The sequence below is a fragment of the Phascolarctos cinereus genome, unplaced genomic scaffold (genome assembly GCF_003287225.1).
Source record: "Phascolarctos cinereus isolate Bilbo 61053 unplaced genomic scaffold, phaCin_HiC Scaffold_4;HRSCAF=312, whole genome shotgun sequence".
Classification (NCBI taxonomy): domain Eukaryota; kingdom Metazoa; phylum Chordata; class Mammalia; order Diprotodontia; family Phascolarctidae; genus Phascolarctos; species Phascolarctos cinereus.
The window spans coordinates 265,039,919-265,063,972 of record NW_027555847.1 but is presented as its reverse complement, the minus strand read 5'-3'; the positions used below and the strand labels follow the sequence as shown (position 1 = coordinate 265,063,972).

Sequence of the window (24,054 nt, the reverse complement as noted above, 5' to 3'; positions counted from 1 at the left end):
ACACACACACACACACTGTTTTCTGTAGGGGGAAGCTTTATCTTATTTTTTCCAATTTTTTTACCTTTTCATTTTCTTTAAATTAATTTATTAGTTATTGCTGTTTGTACTACAAAAGTAAAAAATGTGGGAAAAAAAGAGTAGTGGCTAGGTTTGGAAGGAAAATAAGGTATTAGGAAAGAGTGTCCGGAAGAATGAAATAATGAAGGAGAAAGAAAAAGAAAAGAGATAAGAGAACATTTAACCCATTTGTGTGTATTGTGTCTGTTTACTAACTTGACCATGCAAATTAATTTGGGCCTGGAAGAAAAGAAATTAAAGCAGACCAGAATGATGTCAGACGGTGTGTAGCTGAGTATTTTTGTATAAATAGAAAAACCAAACTTGAATATAATTAATTCTGTACTGTGATGTGCACTGTCATAAGATGCATTGTTGCCACCCAGTTTAGGCGGGGAATAAGTGGCTAAATTTTTGAAGACAAGTAATTTGGAGCTTGCTTTAAGCTAAATAGGTAGGTTCCGACCTTGTGATAAGGCTACTTTTCTCACTAAAAAAAAAAAAGAGTTAGCATTTTAATTTAAATTCCCTTTTTTTTTCCCTTGGAAGATTAAAGTAGATGAAATAAATTTTTTTTCTCTTAGATTATATTCCTTTCTTCCATAGGAAATTGTAGAATTTAGAGCAGGAAAAGGCCTTAGAGATCATCCTGTCCAACTTGTGATTTTACAGATGAGGAAACTGGAGGCCAAAGCTAAGTGACTTGTCCAAGGTTACACAGGGAGTAGTATCTGAACTAGGATTTAAACCCTCATCTTCCAACCCACTGGGTTTTTTTTTCCCTGTAAGTTCAGAAATCAGAAAAATGTCTCTAGATAGGTAAAAAAAAATAATGTAAAAGTAATAAAGAATGTGAGTCTTTAAAGTGGAAGTAAGTAAAGCTGAGAGGAGGGAGACTGCTCCTGCCCAGCCCTCAGCAGGGATGAGTACTTCTGGATCGTGAGGCTTTTCTGTTGTTGTTGTTCATTCTCCAAGAGGACCGATGACATCAGCAGGGTGATTGTCTTGACTTGCAAGAGAATTGTCCTTAAGTGAGGCAGGGCTGTGCAGAGTCATCAGCCTCACTCTCTCCTCAAGAGTCATCAGGCTCCAGTGGTAAGACATAGGTCAAGACGACTGGCCATGGCCCTGGACACAGCGGGAGACCTTTGCCTTTTTACTTTGTTCAAGTTCTTAAGTGTACTTAACATTATCGGGGCTGTTATTCATAGGTTACAGTGGTATTTTGTAAAAGCATCAATAAAACAACTAAAAGATAAATTAAAAAGTATACCAAAAATGGGATGGGGGGGTACACAAAGAGAGAAACAGAGAGGCAGAGAGAAATAGACATATAGAGATAGAGGTAAAAAGAAAAAGAGAGTCAGAAACAGACTGAGACACTGAGTCAGAGAGGGAGAGAGAGAGAGATCAAACTATGACCATATACTTGAGAATGTCCTTAAATTAAAATGAAAATAAAAAGATGAAATATGTCACCCAACACAGCTGACAAGTGCCATTTTAAGTGATGTGTCAGAATCTCAGATCTGTCGCTGCATATGCTACTCCATGGAAAAAAGCACAGATCATGAATTCATGAGCGTTTGTACTGTTCTCAACTTCTGAATGACATTTAAAATGGTGTGACTTGGTTACTTATTCTAATGCCTCGTAATGTTTCACCTTGGGCCTTCCAAGGCTAGACCAAATGAATACACGGTCTGGCAAATGCTGCTGAAAAAAGGCTCAGCATATGTGCTTGATGATGGACTATATGTTGGCCGTTCAAGGCCTGCCTGAACCTCCACAGCGTGAAAGTCCTCTGTTCTCCACTCACATGATTGCCACCCAGCCACAGGCTCTCATGACCCTGGAACTGCTGCAGTACCTTTCAGGCTGGTCTCCTTGCCCCAAACTACTTCCCACTTCTCCACTCCAAAGTGCCAAAGTGATTTTCCTGAAAGTGAAATTGTGACCATGTCGGCCCCACCCTTACTCAGTAAACCAGTGTGGCTCCCAGTGACCTCCAGGATCAAAAATAAACTTTTCTGTTTGTTAAAGCCTGCCTCCCTCTCTTTCCAATCTTACATTTTACTTCCCTGAATGTAGCTCTCAATCCAACAACACTGGCCGCCTTACTGTTGCTTGCACACAGTACCCGATCTCCTGGCTCTGCCTTCTCACTGACTGCCCTCCAAGCTTAGAAGACTCTCCCTCCTCACTCCTGCCCCAGCTTCTCTCAAATCTCAGCTAAAATCTTAACTTCTGCCAGACATCTTTCCCCATTACTGCCTTTCCTCTGAGGCTGCCCCGAATTTAAGCTGTATGAATCTTGGTTGTACACAGTTGTTTGCATGTTGTTTCTCCCATTAGACTGTGAGCAACTCGAGGGCTGGAACTGTGTTTTTGCCTTTGTATGCCAATGCTTAGCCCTTAATCAATGCTTGTTAACAGAGAAGCTCACCATCAGCAGACTGGCTATGTGGGTATGATTTTTTATTTTGGCTTTAGTAATTCAGAAAGACCATCTGATAAGGCATGGAGGTGACTGAAAACAGCATTGGAAGAGGGGGTACCCATACCAAGGGCCAAGTGGGCAGATCTACCTGGATCAGTGGCAGAGATAGTTGCTTCAAACAAGATACAGTTTGTGTAGTAAAATTTTTCAGAGCTGTCCTACCAGCTTCATGAGCTTCATTCACCACACCATACGTAAGATTCCCAATAATGAAACATTATTCATTCTGTGTATCAATAAGGACCAAATGAAAAGCATCCACCTCCATATTTAATCACTCTGTGCCCAACAACCCAGGTAGCATGTCAGAGTAGGTCTTTGATTTTAAGCCAGTTATGTGAGCCATTTGTTTCCAAGATCTCCAAGGCAATGAAATGAAAGAGAACACTAAGGAAGGGCCATGTCATGGAAAGGGAGATCGAAGTACAGAGAAAAGCAGGAGACATAGGATGACAAGACCACTGGATTTGAAGTCAGAGGCCTTCAGTTCAGTTCTTGACTTTGCCTCTTTACTAGCTATATGACCTTGGGAAGGTTACTTAACTTCTAGGTCCTCAGTTACCTCTTCTGCAAAATCTAGTTGTCCATTTTACCTGATTTCTCACTATTTCTCACATCCTTCTTTTCCTTTCCATCACTGCTTTACCCATGAACTATTTCTTGTAATAACCTCCCAATCACCTTTTTTGTCTCCTGTCTCCCCAGTCCATCCAACCCACCATTGCCAAAGAAACGTTCCATACACAGAGCTCAGTTTGCATCACTCCCCTCCTTAAAAACCTTCAATTACTCCCTATTGCCTACACAATAAAATTCTATGTACATATACATAGATATTTATGAACATATACATATACCACTCATACACATATATGTAAGACCATACTATGCTTATTTCCACTTATTGTCTGTTTCTCTGAAAGTGCATAGCATCTTCTGTCATAAGTCCAACTCTTTCCATGTTTTTCTAAATCAACCAGCTCATCATTTCTTATACCATAGCAATATTCCAACCCAATCACATCCTATTTGAGAGATTGTCTTTGAAAGTTTTCCCCCCATTTTCTGCATTCCTTCTATTCTTGGCTGCATAGATTTTATTTATTCAAGAAATTTTTAATTTAAAATAATCAAAATTATCCATTTTGTACTTCAGCAATGCTCTCACCATACAATATAGTTTAAGGTCTGAGACTACTGATTCTCCTTCCTTTACATCTTTTTCACCTGGTTCTTGGAAGTTCCTGACCTTTTGTTCTTACAAATGAATTTTGTTATTATTTTTTCTAACTCAGTAAGATTTTTTAAAAGTAATTTAATTGGGATGGCATTGAATAAATAGATTAGTTAGGTTAAATTGTCATTTTAAATTATATTGGCTTTACCTATTCATGAACAATAAATATTAAGTTATTTAGATCTGACTATTTGTAGAAAAAATGTTTTGTATTTATGTTCATATAATTCCTGTGTCTGTTCTGAATCTCTTCTTTTTTAAATTTATTTATTTTATTTTTAGGCAATTGGAGTTAAGTAACTTGCCCAGGGTCACACATCTGGTGTCAAGTGTTTGGTCTGAGGCCACATTTGAACTCAGTTCCTGCTGACTTCAAGGCCAGTGCTCTATCCACTGCACCACCTAGCTGCCTCTCTTGTGTCTGTTCTGGCAGATATACATACTCTCAGGTATTTTGTATTGTCTAGTTCTGGCTCCAACTTTTCAAGCCTCATCTCTCACTACTCCCCTTTGTGCATCCTCAGCATGGGCCAACCTCCACTACTCACTGTTCGTCAAACAGCACTTATAGGCCTCTGTGACTTTGCCCACTCACTTTCTTGTGCCTGGAATGCCTTTTCTCTTTCCTCTCTCCATCTGTACTCATTGTAGTCTTTCCCATTCTTTAAGACCCAGTTCTTTTTCACTTCCTCCATGAAGCCTTCCTTCCAGAAGTGATCTCTCTCACTCTCATCTCATCTCATCTACTAGATTAATATATAGGCTTCTCTTGGACTGAGACCATGTCTTTTTCATCATTTTGTCCTCAGTCTCCTTGTACAATACTTTACTAATAACCATTCATAATAGATATTTGTTGAATGAATGTATATATCCCTTACCATATATATACTTAGTACAGTGGCTGGCACATAGGAAATACTTAATAAATGCATTGTTTTACTTGCTGACTTACCAGTCTTTTTTTTTTTTTTGGCTTTGACTAATTAGATTCCATGCTTTCCTTCTCATTTTTTAATTTAAAAATCCCTTTTATACTAATGCAGTCCCATAAATTAACCAACAAATTCATTTTTCTTCTACAAATGTGGGAAATAAAGCTATAAAGAAGTTGTCACTTGGCCAGGAATGCACAAGTCAGTGTGAGACCTAATTGTAGGTCCTGGTCCAGGCTTTCAATGAATCATTATCTAATGAAGGTAGAACTTTTCATGCTGGGTCCTTTCTTTTTCAAATTTCTCCAGCTAGAAGCTTTATTTTATTTGAATGAAGGGTATTCAGTTCTACTCTGCTTTGGCTTTACTTAACTGCATTTCTTTAAAGCATGGGGAGTTGTGTTTCTGCAGGGATTTCCATAACTAGGTAACAGTTTTTTTCATCCTTCATGTTTTCCCCCTATCTTTTGCCACGGGAGCCTCTGAGCTATGGAATTAAAATTGAAGAAGTAGCTAGCATATGTCTCCGAGGGACCTTATCCGTGGAGTCTGATCCTGGTGAGGAGTTTGAAAAACAACAACAGCCAGCACTTGCTCAGTGTGAGGGAATAAGAAATACTGAAGAGCTGATTACATTTTCCTTAAGTTTCCCAAGGGTCTTCATGTCATGGGCTTTAAGTTTAGAGTCTTTCTAACCTCTCTCTGGAACTGCATGCTTTCAGATCCCCTGGAGTCCCACAGCTATAACGGAGAGAGAAAGATGATTGGGTCTTCTCCAGGGGACTGTTGACAAGCTTGGGAATCTAACAGGGTGAGTCATAAACGACCTTTCCCAAAGGAAGCTAGTGTAATTTATACGCATCAGGGAATATCAAAGCTCCTTCTTTCTCTCCTTCTCCTTCTCCCTGTCCTTCTCCTCCTCCTCCTTCTCTTCCTCCTTCTCCTCCTCCTTCTCCTCCTCCTCCTCCTCCTTCTCCTCCTCCTCCTCCTTCTCCTTCTCCTTCTTCTCCTCCTTCTCCTTCTCCTTCTCCTTCTCCTTCTCCTTCTCCTTCTCCTTCTTCTTCTTCTTCTTCTTTTCTTCTTCTTCTCTTCTTCTTCTTCTTCTTCTTCTTCTTCTTCTTCTTCTTCTTCTTCTTCTTCTTCTCTTCTTCTTCTTCTTCTTCTCCTCCTCTCTCTCTCTCTCTTCTTGCCCTTTTGAATATAGGAGCTACCTAACTTATTTAAAAAATTTTTAATTTTTGTTGATATCTTTTGTTTTTACATTATCTTCATCTCTGTATATATCCTTCCTTCTCACTCAGGGAAGCATCTTTATTAAAAAAAAAAAAAAGAGGGGCAACTAGGTGGCACAGTGGATAGAGCACCGGCCCTGAAGTTAGGAGGACCTGAGTTCAAATCAGGCCTCAGACCAAACACTTGACATGTACTAGCTGTGTGACATTGGACAAGTCACTTAACCCTGATTGCTTCACCAAAAAAAAAAAAGATTGGAAAACTACATCTCTGTGAAATTAACATATCAACCAGATCTGTTTATACAAAAAAGTAAAGAAAGTACATTTCCTCATCTCTTCTTTGGGGAAAAGCTTGGTTATTATAGTTGCATTCAGTTTCAGGAAGTTGTTTTTGGTTGTTCTTTCAATTTACATTGTTTTAGTTATTGTATATATTATTTTCCTAATTCCTCTTCACTCTTCATTAATTCATATGACTAACCATGCTTCTCTGAATTCTTCATATTTGTGTTTCTTATGGAACAGTAGTAATATCCCATTCCATTCATGTACTCTAATTTGTTTAGCCATTCCGCAATTGATGAGCATTTGTTTCTAGTTCTTTATTACCACAAAAAGTGACATCCAATTTATAAACAAATTATTTCAAAATTCTATTTGTAACTGGGTTTAGAACTTGGAATATATTTCCTCATAGAAGCAATGTTATAAATGCTTAGTTTACCAGGATAGCCTACAAACACATATATCTGAAGTGATGTATTAGTATTATTAATACTTTTCTGGAAAATCTTCTGTCCATCAATTTTACCTTTTGAATTAATGATGAGAGCCAAGAAAGAGAGAAAGGAGAGAAGGCCTCCAAAGGGGCAAAAGCCAATGTCACTAACACACGTACACCTTACTCATAAAAGAACCCCTCAAGACTTTAAAACCTCTTTACTTTTTCCACATTATTCTAATATAATTGGATCCAAGCCTTCATCTGATTAGAAATAGGAGAGAAGTTGCTATAGGCAGATATATTGACAGCAGAGAGATGGTGGGATTATAGATTGGGAGTTTGCAGACCAAGGTTCTAGTCCTCCCTTTACTATTTCTCACAACGTTACTTTGGCCAGCTTATGTTATCTCTCTGGACCTCAGTTTCCTAATCTGTAACTTGATGGTTCTGAGTTACCTGACCTTTAAGATTCTTTCCAGAAGCCCTGGGCACAACCTGAAAACAAAGGAAGAAAAAGAAACTGTTAAAAGCAATCAAAAAGACAAAAGTTTGGAGTTGTATTGTAGAAGCAAGCAATCCTATATACATCATGGACCTTGTAAGGCAAATGCTATTAACTGGTGACAGTATGTAATAGACAAGCTGGAAACCACTAGTAGAGAGATCAGTGGCATGTTTGAGAAAGTGTTTAACTTTCACCTTAATATAAGATAGTGCCTTTGTCTCCCTATGCCATAAGCTAAGAGATATTTCTGAAGACATTGTGACCATATCTTTTAAGCATTATCATTATCAAAAATTTTAATCAAGCACCAGTCTGTACACAACATTGTGCCTGGTGTAGTACAAAATAAATTAAATAGATGTCATTTCTGTTCTCCAGCTTCCTAACTATGAAAACACATATATCAAGGCCATAGAAACAAGTAATTACACAGTGAGTAAATAATATGGGTGAAATCAGTATTGCCATAATTTGTAGCATTTGGATGGTGTACATGTGATGAATCTCAGGAGGGTTAGACATTCAGATAATGTGTATCCTTGATGAGGGAAGGGCAGTGGACAATGACTTTCCTTGAAGAAAACTTCTGAGGGAAGGGTTACAGGAACACATAGGCCTTGTGGTGATGTTTGAAGGCATGACCAGTGGGAGAGAATGTGATGAGTCAGGGTCTAAGGAAGGTCATTTCAAGCACGGAGGTAGATTTTTGGAAGAATCATGATTGAATAAAAGAAGTTTTGAGTAAATTTTTGTGATGAAAAGATAAACTGGGGAGCAGGAAGAGAGAAGAGAAATGAAGTCTGTAGAGATCTCACAAAGGGTACAACTATTGGTGCTGATCAAAATTTGTGGTCCCCTACAACAACCTGCAGAAGAGAAGTTCTCAACCTGGTTCAGTGAACATGTTTTTCAAAAACATTTTAATAATTATATTTCAATATAATTTATTTTCTTTGCATTCCTATGGATTTTATTTTATGCATTTAAAAACATAGTTCCATGATTGCACATATATAAGCTATATCAAATTGCTTACCATCTTAGGGAGGGAGAGGTGAGAGAAAGAGGAAGAAAACTGGGAACTCAAAATTTTTTCAAAATGAATGTTTAAAATTGTCTTTACATGTAATTGGAAAAGATAAAATACTATTTAAAAAGAAAAAAATTGCCAAAGGGGTCCATGATAAAGTGGTTAAGAAATCCTGCTGTGGAGCAATAGGAGAGAAGCCACTCTCTGTGGGGGACGGTACCCTCAAAGAGACTGTGTAAAATGGTCAAAAGAATACCAGAATTTTATCCCTGGTTCTGTCAAATATTGTTATAGTACCTCACGTTTAGATAGTTCTTTAAAGTAGACTTTGTGACCCTTGGGAAGCCATATAACCTTTCTGCTCTAGGCAGTCCTCAAAGATCGTAAGTTGCAGAGAGGGTGCCAACCTGCATAAGTAGAATGAGTTTACACTTCTGGCAATTCCCTGTACCAATGCAAACCACAGGTCTAGGCTCTATCCCTTTTCACAGTTTATAGTGTGTTTGTCTTATGACAACACTGTGACATAAAAAGTAAGATTTCATTACAGTTATATCTTGTTGAGGGGTGGAAAGAAGTGTTAGATTTAAAGACAATGCAGAATACAAAAATCACATGGACTCAAAATTGCCTCTGAAAATCCCTTAATTTACCCATTAAGTACAATACAGTATCTTTAAATAGTTGTAGCTAAAAAGAGGATAGGGTCTCTTTAAAGGAAAGCAGACTGTATCAGAGAGCAGATGGATGATTTGAGATGGTTGCTATGGAATCAGTTGAACATAAAATTTAGTTTCATAACACCCAGTTATGCTATTGATTAGGGGAGAGGCTGGAACCAGAACTTCTACTCAAATGAAAAACAAAACAAAACAGAGAAAGCCTTAGCTGGCAGGAAATTTGATTAGAGAACAAAATGCTCTAGAAACAACTTTAGACGTAATTGTGAGTATAGAGTTGTGACCACATAACTGTTTTATCTTCTGGATTTACTATGAGGCAAATGAAGACACAGGGAAGTATACAGCAAGGGCCTTCTGGCTTACCACCCAAGGCTGTCCTTTTTATTAGCTCCCTCACCATAAGCAGAATGAATAGGTGGTCTGGGATGTGAATAAAGGGGGAAAATCTAGAATCCCACTTAGGCAGCTGCTAGTGGAAAATGAGACCACCCAGGGAATGGCAGATTCAGGCACCTGTCTCCTACTTGCTGTGAAAACCAAACTTTGTTTCCTCAGTTATTATAAATCCACTTGAGACATTCCCAGGTGTAAACTCAGTGAATGGAATGGACCAGAATCATCTTCACTGTTGACCTGGTTCTCTCTCTCCTCCATCTCTGTCTTCCTCTGCCTCTTCCCACTCACTATAGATGAAATTAGGTAAATTAAATTACAGTAATATAATAAATTAAATTATATGATGCAAACCATTGAATTTCCATTTTGAAGATGAGGAAATGGGGGTTTAGACTGACTGGTGGATTTGTCCCTGATCACACAGTTAATAAATGCCTGAGCCAAGACTTAGATCCAGGTCTTCTGACTCCAAGTCTAGAGCTCCATGGATTCTATCTTGCTGCTTCTCTAGCTTGAGTGACCTGAACATGTCACATATCCTACCACAGCCTTAATTTCCTCATCTGTAAAATAGCTGATTGGATTAGATGCTTTCCAAGGGCCTTTTTATTTGGCGTACATTTATATTGTATATCCCAAACTGGATGTCCTGTAGACATCTTAAACTCAACATTTCCCAAACTGAACTCATAATCTTTCCCCCAAACCTACCCTCTTTGTAACTCACCTATTACTGTCAAGGGTACCACCATCACCTGGAGGCTTGAACCTAGGTATGATATTTGACTTCTCACTTTTCTTCCCCCCACCCCCACCCCCCATCAAATCTGTTGCCCTGTCTTATCAGTTCTACCTCTTCAACATCTCTATATATGCCCCCTTCTCTCCTCTGATGCTGCAACCACCCTGGTGCAATCAGTCAGTCAACAAACATTTATTGTGTTCCAGGCACTGTGCTAAGCTTTGGGAGTACAAATACAAGTAGAAAAAAAAAAAAGACAATCTCTGCCCTAAAGGAGCTTACATTCTAATGGAGCTTACATTCTAATGGAGGAAGACAACACATAAAAGGAAGCAGAAAAGCAGGGAGGGATGGAGGTGCAGATGAAGGTACCCCAAGAGGGCTTTGTAGACGTTCCTGGTGCAGCTCCTGGCCTTGGTGCCCTCCGTTACTAGTGGTTCTGGGAGGAGCATCTAAAAAGGGGGAGAGGCACGGGGGTGCAGAGTACTTCCAATGTGGCCAGAGTAAGCTTCAGAATGAAGAGCTAGGGACTGGTGGAGGAAGTCTGGATTATAGCCACCTGTTCCCCAATCTCTATCCCAGGTCTGCTCTCATTCTCTGGGCTCCTGTGTCAGCAGGTACAGAATCTCTGGGTTGAGACCATAGGGTGGATTCTCGGTTGGGGAATTGATGAGATTATAGATCCATTAGAGCAGAGGTATCAGACATGTGGCCCACAAGACTCCTGAGTGTGTGGCCTGAATTAAATTAAAATATTATTGGGATATGTTTAACAAAATAAATAAAAGCTCAGCAAAACATAGATAATATTAATATGTGGTTTTCTAAGTTACTAGGCTGTCACAGGGATCCTTATGTATGGTTTAGTGTTTCTTTTTGAGATTAACACCACCGCATTAGAATATTAGTATTTTTGTTTTGTTTTGTTTTGTTTTTTTAGTGAGGCATATGGGGTTAAGTGACTTGCCCAGAGTCACACAGCTACTGAGTTTTTATGTGTCTGAGGTCGGATTTGAACTCAGGTCCCCTTGACTCCAGAGATGGTGCTTTTTCCACTGCGCCACCTACCTGCCCCTGGTATTTTTTTTTATACCTGTCTATGTCACCTTCCCCGTGTAAGCTTCTAGAGATCAGGGACTGTTTTCACTTTTGTATCCCAGCACTTAATACAGTGCTTAGTATATAGCAGGTGCTGAATAAATGCTTATATTAGTTGATTATGTAGGGAATATATAGAGAAATGAGCACATAACATTTGAATTAGAATTGCTTGCCGTAGACCAAATATAGCAGGTGCTGAATAAATGCTTATATTAGTTGATTATGTAGGGAATATATAGAGAAATGAGCACATAACATTTGAATTAGAATTGCTTGCCGTAGACCAAATAACTTATAGAAAGATATATGATATGTGGTGTTACATATCAGGATTGTACTATAGTATAGTAACTACACCATATTCCTTACACTCTGCCAGTGGAGAGCAGCTGGCCTCATGCATAACTTTCTTACCCCTGACCACGAGCACACTGTATGTCAGGCTGATCCCTGGCTACTTAGTCCTGACACTTTGGGAGTGATCTAATATCACTTCTTCACCCCAGATCACTACATCCTTTGCAGTGGGTGATAGTCTCAGACATTCTGACCAGTAGCCCCAGCTCTGAGCCCAAGAATAGCTCCAGCTGAATGGTGCTATCTCTGGCCCCTAATGATTTAGATATTGTAGGTGTCCTCTGTTCCTGGTAACCTCTACAGCTGGAGTATTAGGCAGGAAAAGGATGTCATTACTGTTGCCTGCTTTTTCCTATGTCCTTTTGAGCTGAGACTGAGTGATGTATTAGTGGTAAATCTCTACGTCTTCATCTTCAGGGACTCCAAAGCACAGTTCAGTAGGCGGCTGTGGCTCTCACCCAAGCATCAACAGGCATGGAGTAAAGCCCACTTCTATCACTATAAAAAGCACATGCTAAAAAGACCGTGCTGATAGCATGGATTACCATCCCAGCATGTTTGTTCATCATTGTTCCATTCACATACTCCAGGATGCACTGATTGACAGTATGGTGTGATGCTGGACTATTTTATTTGTGCCAAACTCTTTCTTGAGCAATTTGCTCTTTAAAAATCTCAATCTTGGGGACAGCCGGGTGGTGTCGTGGATAGAGCTCCGGCCTTGGAGTCAGGAGGACCTGAGTTCAAAACCGGCCTCAGACACATAACACTAGCACTGTGACCCTGGGCAAGTCACTTAACCCCATTGCCTAGCCTAAAAAAACACCAAAACTCAACCTTGATCAGAATGGATCCTTGAAGGAAAGCCATACACAAAAAATGCTTTTCATAACATCTAGGCTTTTGCGGAAGCCTTTGGTCCCAGGTCAAGTAGGCCTTGTGTTCTGGGTGAAGTAGTTCATCTCTAGTTAAGATACTTCATGTTTTCTTCCTGTTCCCCTCCAGAGACAAGGAGTATGTTTATATTAGCTTCAAAGGCTTGCTTCTTTCTACTCATGCTGTTCAAGTAAATAGCTCAAGTTAATAACTCTTTCTTTGAACTCATCAAGGCTAGATCTCTCACAATTTATAAATATCTCTTGCTTTCTTGGGCCAGTAGTCTATTCTGCACTAGCACCCAGATTTTCTCTTGGTTTATATGTCCAGAATCATCATGGGAAGGCAGCTAGGTGGCATAGTGGATGGAGTACTAGATCTGGAACTAGGAAGACCCCAGTTCAAATCCAGACTCAGATACTTACTGTGTGACCCTAAGCAAGTCACTTAACCCCTGTTTACTTCAGTTTCCTCATATATAAATAGCACCTACTTTCCAGGGTTGTTGTGAGGATCAAATTAGATAATAATTGTAAAGCACGTAGCACAGTGCCTGGAACATGGTAGATGCTATATAAATGTTATGATGATCAAATGAAATAACATGTGGAGAGCTTTGTCAGCTTTAAAGTGATATATAAATGCTAGTTATTATTTTTAATAGCTTTGGATTAGTAGGCATTGAATAGTACCACCTACCTTTGCATACCTTAAATAAGTGAGCAGTTATATTATAGTACAGTACTTCATTGCAAAACTCCAACTTTTTCTGCTCCCTCAATAGTGCAGAGTTCTCTGAGAAACTAAGCTTGAATTCCCAAAGGTGATACCTCCCTTCTTTTAGCCTATTATCATTTCTTATAAATCTTCATTCTTAATCTGTGCTTGCCATAATCCATGGACAATCTGGAAAAGGAAGAAGTTTTTTTTTTTGTATTAGCAGTTTTATTCCCTGTGTTTCACAGATGTCCTTTACTCCCTCCCAAACCCTTCCACAACATGAGAGTCACTAAGGTTTCTGATCCCTTTGGAATAGGGAATCCACATCCTCTGGCAGGAAATGCAAGTGAAGCTCATGGTCAGACAGTGCCACTACCCGTCTCTGGCTGGCAAAATCCAACCTAGTGAAACCCCAGTCATTCTCGATTCTTCCCTTTCCCTTACTCTCCCATATCTAAATTACTTGCCAAATCATGATTGTTGTACTTCACTAATATCTTTTGTATTTGCTCCCTTTCTCTGCTTACCACCCTAATTCAGTCCCTTATCACATCTCACCTGGACTTTTACAGAGTCTCGTCATTAGTCTCACTGCTTCTTTCTAGTCTCTCCCCTCTCCAGTCCATTGTCAACACAGGAGTCAAATTAATAGTCTTAAAACGGATTTCACAAGGACATTCTCCTATTCAAAAATCTTTAGTGGATCTCTATTACCCCTCCTCAGCCTGACATTTAAAGTCATTCTAGGCTGGCTTTTCAGACTCATTTCATATGATTCATATTCACACACTCTGTGTTCTACCCAACTATCCTCCTTACTGTTCATTTTCCTCAGTGCTCCATCTCTTAGGTCCACACTTTTCTGAGACTGTTGTGTCTCCCCACCCCCTTAGAATGCCTGCCTTCCTTCCAAACTTGGCTCAGGTTACTGCCTAATTGAAGCCTTTCCTGATCTTCAGTTACAAGTGCTCTCTACTCATCCATGTATATTTTATATCTTCCCAGTAGAATGTGTAAGATTAAGCTCTTAGAGGGCAGGGGAAGTTTCCCTTATATATATAAATGCTTAAGAAATGTTTAATTTTTGAATGAATTATACTAGTGAATTTTTGACCTTTTATACTTAGAATTTAGCTCCAGCAGATAATGTCAGAATTTATCAGATGTGGCCCATGTGAGCATATCTATGCTTTCAGATTCCGTATTCACTCAATGTTTAAATAATATAGAAAGGCTCTAGAATTAACCCTTGTTGGTTGGTGAGAACTCGTTGGTCTCAAGTTTTCAGTCTTTTTTTCCTAAACTCAAACCATCCTTATGGTCTTGATGTAAATATGTCAGTCAGTTAATCAACAAGCATTTATTAAAAATGTGTACCTCATGACAGACACTAGGGATGTAGAGAAAGGCAAAAACAGTTCCTGCCATCAAGTAGTTCACTTTCAAATGGGGGAGACGGTATGCAAACAACGGTGTACAAGCAAGATACATGCAATGTAAATGGAAGATACTCCTAGGGAAAAAGAACTAGAAGCAAGAGGCCTCTGGGAAAGCCTCCTTCAGAAGGGAGGATTTGAGCTTAGTCTCGAAGGAATCCAGGGAAGCTAAGAGACAGAAATGAGGAAGGAAAGCATTCCAGCCCTCAGGACAGCCAGTGCAAAGAACCAGTCACAAGATGGAGAGTTGAGCATGTGTAGACCAGCATAGTTCAATTGTAAAATGCATTATGAAGAGCTTTAAATGTCAAATAGAGGAGTTTATATTTGATCCTGGAGGTGATAGGGAACCACTGGAATTTATTGAGTAGGAGAGGATCACATAGTCAGATCTGCACTTCAGGAAGATTGCTTTGACAGCTGAGTAGAGAATGGATTGGAGTAGGGACAGACTTGGGAGTGGAGGACTAATTAGAAGGCTATTGCAATAGTCTACAGGCTATAAAAGTAGAAACAACAGGCCTTGCCAATAGATTGGACATTCAAAGTGAGTGTGAATGAGGAGAGTTTAAGTGACCAGGAGGATGGTGGTGCCTTAGACAGGAAGAGGAAAATTGAGAAGAGGGAGGGTTTTGGAGAAAAGATAACAAGTTCAGTTTTGGACATATTGTTTTATATGCTTGTGAGACATCCATTTTGAGGTGTCTAAAATTCAATTGGTGATGCTGGACTGAAACTCATGAAAGAGTTTAACAATAGATATATAGATCTAGGAATCACCTGCATAAAAATAATACTTGAACCCATGAGAACTGATGGGGAGAAAAAGTCCCAGCACAGAACCTTGGGGTAAACCCACAGAGAGATACAGCAGAAGAGACTGAGAGGAGTGGAGAACAGGAGGGAGCAGTGTCATGCATACTAGAGAAGAGAAAACATACAAAAGGAGATGATTTTTCAATGTTATGCTACATTCCATTTAGTATTGTGTTTAATGTTTTGTCATTAATGAAATTGTCCCATCATTTTCTTGTGTCTTTATCAGATTTTAGAGTTGAGGCCTTATTTTTCTTATGAAACAAGTTGGGGAGTATTCCATCTTTCTCTACTTTTAGCAATTGTAGCAATTTAGCAATGTAATATTAGCAATTGTTTGTTCTGGGAATGTTTGGAAAAATATATCTGTAGACCATGTGGTGGTTTTTAGTGGTTTTTGGCAGCATAATTTATGAAGCGCTTACAGTATTTTATTTCTTCCTTTAAATTAGTCTATTTAAATTATCTATTCCCTTTTTGTTCTTCTTGGTAATTTATATTTTTGCGAGCATTCATACATTTTATTTAAGTTCCTAAAATTGTTGGTATATAGCTGTGCGTACCATTCTCTGATTATATTCTCCATTACTTCTGTAGTTTTTACATCTTCTTTTGTTTTTATTTCTAATTTTGGTGATTCTGTGCCCTATTTTATCTTAAATTTGCCAGTGGATGTGTTGATTTTATTAGCATATTTAAAAACTCCCTCAGCCTTGGATATATATTAGTGAAGTTATTTATTCATTTTCTATTCTATTTCTATTCTCACTTTTATTATCTATGTTTTCTGCTTTAGTTTTTCCTTTTTCTAATGTCTTTAGGTATAGATTTAATTCATTTAGCCTTCTTAAAGTCTTCTTTTAAGTTAGAATAGTCAGTGCTATTAAATATGCCTCTAAAAACAGCTTTATATGTATCCCATAGGTTTTTTTAAGTGATATTAGTGTTTTCTTGTAAATATCCTGTTGTCATTTTTCTGATTTCTTCTTTTGTTTATTATTCAACAATGATTGTTTAATAGATTATTTTTAGTTTCATGGAGCCTTGTACCATTTATTCATGTTATTTATTTCTATTTTTAGTCCATGGTGGTTTTAAAATAGAGTATATAGTGTTTCTGCCTTTTTTAATTTATCCAGGGCTTCTTTATGACTAAGTATGTGATTATTTTTGTAACATTTTCATTTGCATGTGAAAAAGTCCATTTCCTGCTTCTATCATTTAATTTCTCCTTCTATACAGTTGCCTCCAGTTTATTAAATGAACAGTTTGTATCTATGCTTTCTTCATTAATCTTTTTACTAGGTTTGTCACATTTTAATAATGAGGTATTAAAACCATCACTATTCCATATGTTCACTTATTTCTTCTTCTAGTCCTGTTAACTTTCCTTTTATGAAAGCCCTCAAGGTTCCAGTGAAACTGTCCCATGAAATACCATGTTGCATCACCCCTTCTCTATGCCTTTCACAGGTGTCTCTCTTGTGCCCCCAATATAGTACACTTCTTTCTTACCTCTGCTTCTTAAAATTCTTAGCTTAGGTGTTACCTCCTATGTAAAACCTTTTCTGATTCCCCCAGTTATTAGTGGTTGCTCTCTCCTTCCTGAAGTTACTTCGTATTTACTTTTTTATTTTGCTTTTTAATGAAAATTTTGTTTCAATTGATGATCATTTATATCCTCTCCTCCCCTCACTGGAAAAAAGAGAAAAATAAAAGCTTTGTAACAAATATCCATAGTCAAACAAAACAAATTCTCAGCACTTAATAGACATTTATTGTTGAATTGTTTGATGACTTTCAGTATTTCTCTACTGGGGAGTAGAAGAGGGTACTATAGCTTTTCAGTGAGTACTAATACAGCTGACATCATAATCTGCTGCCCTCTTTCTTTGATATTCATGGAGATTTATTAGTCTTTAGTAAAACTTACTAGTTTTAGCTACTCTTTGTGTCTTCTTCCATCATCGCAGATCCCCAGCCCCCGGCTTAGGGTGACAGTTTTGGCCCTTATTTTTCTGCTTTATAGGGTCTTCCAGGACATAAATTATGCCATAGCAAAACCAGACTTGATTTTTTTCCTTTTTGTTTAAAAATAATATTCTTTTACTATTTCATAAAATCTTTACATTGGAAGGTACCTTAGAATTCTTTTGGACCAGGATTTGTTAAGTTGGGGTCTGTGAACTTTGTTTTGTTTTGTTTTAATATGTTTTGATAGCTTGTTTTGACATAATTGGTTTATTTTATGTATCCTGAGAAGGAGTCCACAGGCTTCACCAGACTGCCAAAGGAGTCCATGACACACAAAAAGGTTAAGAACCTCTTTCCTAGATTAGCCTTCCACCTAATGCAGAAATCCATGGTGAATGGTCATCCTTCCTCTCCCTGGACACTTAATAATGTGGAAATCACTGCCTCTTGAAGCAGTGAGTAAGGTTGTTGGACAGCTTCATTTGTAAGAAGGTTCTTTATTTTGAACCCACAATTTTCACGGAATTCTGTCCTCTTTCTGCTGACTAGAGAGAGTAAGTCTGTAGAGGTGGAAAGGGCCTCCTCAACTTCCTCACTTTATAAGTGTGGAAACCATGGCTCATAAAGGTTAAATATCTTGTCTGAGTTTACCCAGGTTAAAAGTGAAAGTCAAATTTTGAATATTGGCTTTTGACCTCAAATTAATGCTCTTTCCATTGTGACACACTGCCTCCAGTCATTTCTCTTTGTCATATGATAGCCCTTCACATATGTGAAGACAAATGCCTCCCTTCAGTCATCTTTTCTTCAGAATAAACATCCCCAGATACTTCGATAGTACCTCATATGACATAGTTTCTAAAGCTTTCATTGTGTGGTTACCCTCCTGGACAAATTATTACTTATTGCCAGCTGTATAGAAGGAGAAATTAAATGATATTATTGTCAATGCCCCTCTTAAAATGTGGTGCCCACCAGTGCTGAGTCCAGACAAACTGCTTCTTTCTGCTGTCTGACTGTGCTTCACTTAAAGCAGTCTGAGACTGTTTGCTTTTTTTTTTTTTAATTGTGCTGCTGATTTGTTTGTGGCCAACTATAATCATCAGATCTTGACATGCTGTGCTGCTAAATCAAATACTCAGCCTATACCACTGTTTTTTTTAAATTAAATACAGAACCTTTGTACTTTACCTCAGTGCTTAAAAACATCTGTCTGGCTGCTCCTTCCCCCAGTGCAGATAACCCCTTACCCTAGTTACATGAATTGATGGTAAAAAAAAAAATGCATCATCTCCTGATGATGAGCTCCTTTGAATTTAGCCAAGCTGCTTTCGGGACAGCAGTACATTGCCAGGTCTGTACTCATAACTTTTTCAGGTTGGTAGGATTTGCTAGAGCTAGCTCATGCATACCTCACTCATATGGCTTCTAAGGATGTGCGGTCACCTTCACATCATGATGAAGCATGACAGTAGGACTTTGTGGAGGTAGGACCATTTTTTTTTTAAAACATTTCATCTTGTTGATTTGGACTCGATTATTTTGAACCTCAGTTTTATCATACATCATATTAGCTATCCCTCCTGGCTTTGTCTGTCATCTGTAGGCTTCATAGCCATGCCTACTGCACCTTCATTTAAGCCTTTGAAAAGGGCAGGACCAAGGACAGAGTTATATGGCCCTCTACTAGAGACCTTTCCACAGATTGACAAAAGAGCATTATTCTTTGGGTATTGTTAGACTAGCTGTGAATCCACTTAACAGTACTGCTCATGTATTTATTTATTTTAAAATGAGTACCTACTCTCTGCAAGGTATTCTCTTATCCACAAAGACATAATGGCAGATTTTGTCAAATGAAATCAAGATACATTTCCTATTCCATCCTTTGTTTTACCAACATAGTCATTATTTTTAACAAATGAGGTAAATGTGGCGTGATTTCTTTAGTGAACCTGTGTTGACTTTTGGTGATTATCATGATTTCCAAATGCTCATAGGCTGTCTTTTGATGTTCTATACTAGATTTTTGACAGATTAGCTTTAAAATTAAAAGAAAAATTTTTGTAAAATTATTTTTGTAAAATTTTTAAAATTAGTTTTTTAAAAGCTAAAAATACCTTAAATTTGATATGTTATAGCTCAAAAATATCACCTTGTAATAAATATATTTAGTTTTACTTATATGGTATTTATAAAACAATGTGAACATATAATGCTTTTTAGAAATACTGTTAGGGTTAAGTGACTTGCCCAGAGTCACACAGCTAGTAAATGTTATGTGTCTGAGGTCAGATTTGAACTCAGGTCCTCCTGACTCCAAGGCTGGTGCTCTATCCACTGCACCACCTAGCTGTCCCTTAACCACCATCTTTTCCAACTGAAATTGCCATTCGTTTCAGTCTCATTATAGTCCCTGCTTTCCTACCCCATTTTTTATTTTATTTTTTTTTTCTTTGGACCTTCTCTGGCTCAGTTGTCTTCCTTGCAGACTGACAGACTCCAGGGGCAGGGAACCTGCAGATTCAAGGCCACATGTGACCCTCTAGGTCCTCAAGTGGGGCTCTTTGACTGAATCCAAACTTCACAGAACAAATCCCATTAACAAAAAGACTTGTTCTGTAAAACTTGGACTCAGTCAAAAGGCCACAACCCTGGACTATACACACAGTACTCAGGATGCCATCTTAAATTTGGTTTCCAATATTCTTCCTGATTAAAAAGCAGCATGGCATAAGTGGTAGAGCACAACCCTTCGAGTCAGGAGGACCTGGGCTAGAGTCCTGCAGTGACACATGCTGGCTCCGTGACCATGAGCTAGTTGTTTTCCCAGGCAGTTCTTTAAGACGATTAGTTACAGATGAGTTGCTAATCTACACCAGTAAAGGAATTTTGCATCCAGGGAATTCCCCACACTGATTAAATCACAGGTGTAGACAAAAGACATCTTTCTTGGCTATGACTAGTATTTTGATAGTCTCTTATCTAAAACATTGGGTCAAGGTAAAGTAATTAAAAACTGGTACTTCCCAATATCACCCCCCCACCCCCCACCTCACTTCCTTATAACAAAGAACTACAATTAAGCAGGACAAAGCAGGTCTTCCTGACTTTCTGATGACCTGAATGGTTATGCTCTACCAGTTATGCCGTGCTGCCTCATATCAGGAAAAATATTGGAAACCAAATTTAAGATGGCATCCTGAGTACTGTGTGTATAGTCCAGGGTTGCGACCTTTTGACTGAGTCCAAGTTTGACAGAACAAATCCTTTTAATAAGGGGATTTGTTCTGTGAAGTGCCATGTCTGATAGCATATGTTTTACTCCTCACCTTTAATTACAAGATGCATATTTCACCACCAGTTCTCTGAAGCTGCCTTGTATCATCTCTCACAATCTTCATCTTGTACTTGCTTCTGTTGAGGTTAATCAAAGCAAGGATTAATTCAGTTGCAACAAAATTCACATCCAGAGCTAGAACTGACAAATGATGACAGGGCTTGTGTCCCAGATGCCAATATCTCAGGTGAGGGTGCAATCCTTGGCTCACCCCCACTAGCTTCCCTCACTTCAGTTCTCAGACCCTCCTAGGACCAGCTGCTTAACCAGAAAGTCTCTTTGCTAGACATGGGATGCTACTTCCTCAGGTTCTCGTGGTTGGAATGTTCCTTCTGCCAAATGAGCCACCTGGCTTGGAGATCCATATCAAGTAGAGTACAATAGAATAGCAGTTCTCAAACTTTTTTGGTCACAAGACCTCTTTATACTCTTTGAAGATCAAAAAAAAAGAAAAAGAAAAGAAAAAGAAAAGGAAACTTTCATTGGGGCTGCTAGGTGGTGCAGTGGCTAGAGCTCCAGCCTTGGAGTTAGGAGGATCTGGGTTCAAATCCAGCCTCAGACACATAACACTCACTAGCTGTGTGACTCTAGGCAAGTTACTTAACCCCAATTGCCTCACTAAAAAAAAAAATTGAAGACAACAAAGAAATTTTGTTATTTAGGTTATGTCTATTGATATTTACTATATTAGAAATTAAACCTAATACCTTTTAAAATGTTTATTAATTCATTTAAAACAATAACAAATATATTAAATCTTTATATAAATAACATTTTAATAAAAAACATTTTCAAAAATAAAAAATAGTAAGAAGAGTGGTATTGTTTTACATATTTTTTGCAAAACTCTTTAATGGTTGGCTTAATAAAAGACAACCAACTTTTCATATCTACTTCTGCATTCAATTTGTAGCAATATATTGTTTCATTTACTGTAGATGAAGAAAATCCAGCCTCACACAGATTTGTAGTTAGAAAAGGAAAGACTATTTTGATAGAGAAATAGTGTTTTTATGAAAATAGTTTTGACCTACCCGATCCCTGAAAGGGTCTCGGACTTGTCCATGGACCACACTTGGAGAGCTGCTTTTTGACCTACCAGACCCTGAAAGGGTCTCAGGGACTTGTCCATGGACCACACTTGGAGAGCTGCTTTTTGACCTACCAGACCCCTGAAAGGGTCTCAGGGACTTGTCCATGGACCACACTTGGAGAGCTGCTTTTTGACCTACCAGACCCCTGAAAGGGTCTCAGGGACTTGTCCATGGACCACACTTGGAGAGCTGCTGCAGGAGACTATAAATGTTTCCTTAGTGCCTAGCATAATGCCTAGTAAGAGTAGTAGGTGCTTAAGAAATACTTGTTGCTTGCTTGATCAATGTGAGATCCACTTGGGAGGGGATAAATGGAAAGGAAGTTCACTACGAGTTCCTAAGGCCATTGCAGCTGCCATCGCCTTCCCTCTCCTCTTCCATGTAGTGAATTCATCTGGAACTTCCTCTAGTCACTAGTCACCTCTACCCTCCCTTTCCACCATATTCTCCTGAACTTTTCTTTATTGTGGTGTAGTGAAAGATATCTGGATTTAGAGTCAGATGGTCTGAATTCAAAGCCTGGTTTTTCCACTTATTACCTGCATGGCATCAGCAAATCACTTCACTTTTGGACCTGTTTCCTCATCTATAAAATGAGTAGATTAAACTGGGGTCCTTTCCAACTCTAACTCTATGATCATAACATTCTTTATAAAAATATTTAATAATTCAGAATTTACAACAGTGGAGACTGGCTGACCCTCTAGGTAGTCAAAATTAGCAATCTTTAGCTGTATTTTATAGCAACCCATTCTCATTGAGGGTGACAGCCATTTTTTCATTCAGCTCAGTGTAACTAATATGTTCCAGATTTTATATTTTCCCTAATCCCAAAGGATTACTTACTTTATTACTGAATGGATCTGTGATCTCATCCACATGGATTCTCTGTTTGTATAGCTCACAACCCAATCACATCTTTTTATACTTTACTATTCTTGTCTATATTCTTCCATAAATCCTTTATAGGGGATTATATATGTTGGGGCCCTTTTACCATTTAGAGTATCTATCTTTTTATTCCTCACTTTCTCTATATGACCAATCCACCTACTTTTCTGATCACACAATTTCTCGATTATATTTTTCTGAGATTTTTTTTGTGCACGCAATCATCATTGGCAATATGCTGTGGCCTACTTTTGTCCACTATACAGTCCTTTATTGCACTTTAGATAACTTGTAGTTTTTATTCTTTGAAAATAATTATGTTTTATTATTTGTAGCAATATATTTTCATCAGAAGAATATTACTGGTATTAAAACATTTTCTATGTATGTGACATAGAGCAGCTTTGAATCATTGAAATCATCGATCAATTTCCCAAATGTTCCTAAGTCCATCTTATTATATATCTACAATACATATCAAAAACATGTACTAATATGCTAACTTGATGGGTTATTCATCCTACTATATTTCATAGCCTGGAAAATAGACATTCTTCATCCATTGTTCTTTGTGTGGTTTGTTCATCTTTTCTCTTATAAGTGGCCGTGAATCTCATTGAGGGTGCTCAGTAGTATTCTAGGCTTGATTCAATAGCACAGTGTCATTCCTAAGCAAGGGTATTTAGAAGACTTTGTCTTCTAATGAGAATGACTCTTTCATTTGGACTGTGTGTTGGACACACTCCATGACAGTGGTGGTCAACTTTGAACACACATCTCCCTCTTTTATGCAATGCTTGATATTTATAATCAGAAAATTTTTGAACCAAGTTATTGCTAGGATTTAATCCACCAAGCAGTCTCGTATAATTGTTACATATGCACCAGAGACATTTTGTTGGAAGAGAAACTTTAAAGTTGCATTTTGCTCAGAGATTTAAAGGAAGACTCCTGGTACTTCAGGTAGATCCCCTATGGGGAACATACATGAGAGAATGTGAACAGGAGTGGTCACACTTGAAGATATGGATGTATTGTGGTCTGTACCATTAGAAGAAATAACCACTTCAGTGAGAACATAGATCCATGAAACTGTAGAAGTCAGATGCCTTTAAAAAAAAACCCACTAACCTCAGGGAGATCGTATATTGTTTGCGTCTTTCAGAAAATTGTGTTACTGGGAGAATGTGATCTGCTATGAAACATTCAACATTCACCCGACAATTAGTATGTGACAGGTACTGAACTAAGCTGTGGGGTTATAAACATAAAACACCCCCTGTACACAAGTAGTTTACATTCCATTGAGGAGAAATCATACACACATACACATTACACAGAAAATCAAATACATAGTAAAAACGTCAAGTAATTTCTGAAAGGAGGGCTAAACAACATGGGA

The 24,054-nt window shown here is 38.2% G+C and overlaps 1 protein-coding gene across 3 annotated transcripts in view; it reads left to right on the top strand.

The window, feature by feature from the left end:
* Window positions 1-24,054, top strand: part of FBXO10 (F-box protein 10) — an 89,222-nt gene that overhangs the window by 4,969 nt on the left and 60,199 nt on the right. For 2 of the 3 annotated variants that reach the window (XM_021004612.2, XM_021004610.2), the window contains exons 1-2: window positions 4,089-4,246; window positions 5,455-5,543. The exons of the other annotated variant lie outside the window; for it this stretch is intronic. The gene's annotated coding sequence lies outside the window, so the exon portion shown is untranslated. Of the gene's footprint in view, window positions 1-4,088; window positions 4,247-5,454; window positions 5,544-24,054 lie in introns of those variants that run through there. 3 annotated transcript variants of the gene reach the window in all.